The sequence below is a fragment of the Suncus etruscus genome, chromosome 1 (assembly GCF_024139225.1).
Source record: "Suncus etruscus isolate mSunEtr1 chromosome 1, mSunEtr1.pri.cur, whole genome shotgun sequence".
Classification (NCBI taxonomy): Eukaryota; Metazoa; Chordata; class Mammalia; order Eulipotyphla; family Soricidae; genus Suncus; species Suncus etruscus.
The window spans coordinates 196,495,142-196,496,103 of record NC_064848.1 but is presented as its reverse complement, the minus strand read 5'-3'; positions in this window follow the sequence as shown (position 1 = coordinate 196,496,103).

Below are 962 nucleotides of genomic sequence, written 5' to 3'. Positions count from 1 at the left end.
GGGGACTATACTCAGCTATGCTCAGGGGCTACTCCTGGGTCCCTGTGGTGCTTAGGGTGATACAAGTGACCCACAAAATAGTGATGGCCCTTTAAGTGATCTCACTGGCCCTATTTATTTGTTAGAGAGGATTGAAACCATACCTGGCAGTGGCCAGGAGCGATCCCTTGCAATGCTCAGAGGAATGGACATGGGGCCAGCCACATGCCAGGCAAGCACCCTATCCTCTAGATTATCTCTCTCCAGGCTCTCTCCAGGAATTTTTAGGGGCAAAGAGACCCACCCCACAGTGATCCCTTAGCCAGATCTGGCCCAATGCCTCTGGCTCTGCACAGAATAGCAGAGGACAGGACAAAGAGCTGAAAATGGGGACTCCCTCTTCTTCCTGGAAAGGGTGTCCAAGGGCCCCTCATTCTCTCTGATGATCAGGGGCTTCTGAAGGCCCCGACACCCCCCATAGTTCCTTCCTTCCTTCCTTCCTTCCTTCCTTCCTTCCTTCCTTCCTTCCTTCCTTCCTTCCTTCCTTCCTTCCTTCCTTCCCTCCTCCCTTCCTTCCTTCCCTCCCCCCTTTCTTCCTTCCTTTCTTGCCACACCTGGTGTTGCTCAAGGGTTACTCCTGGTTCTGCACACAAAAATCACTCCTGGCAGGCTTGGGGAAACACATGGGATGCCAGGGATCGAACCTGGTTTGGACTCCTGCAAAATAAAAGCTCTACCAAATGTGCTATCTCTCCATCCTACCCACCCCCCAGCTTATTTCTACAGTATCACCCCCCCTTACTGGGCTGGGGACTCCTGATCAGGGTCTCTCCAAGTCACTCCCAGCTCTGCTCCAGGGCACCTTCCTGTCCCTCCCTCTGCCTCTGCAGACCTGGCTGCCAGCTTTCGGCTGATCTTTTTCACCCCTACCCCAGCAAAGTTCTTGTTTTTGCTTGTTTTGCTTTGGGGCCACACCCAGCTGT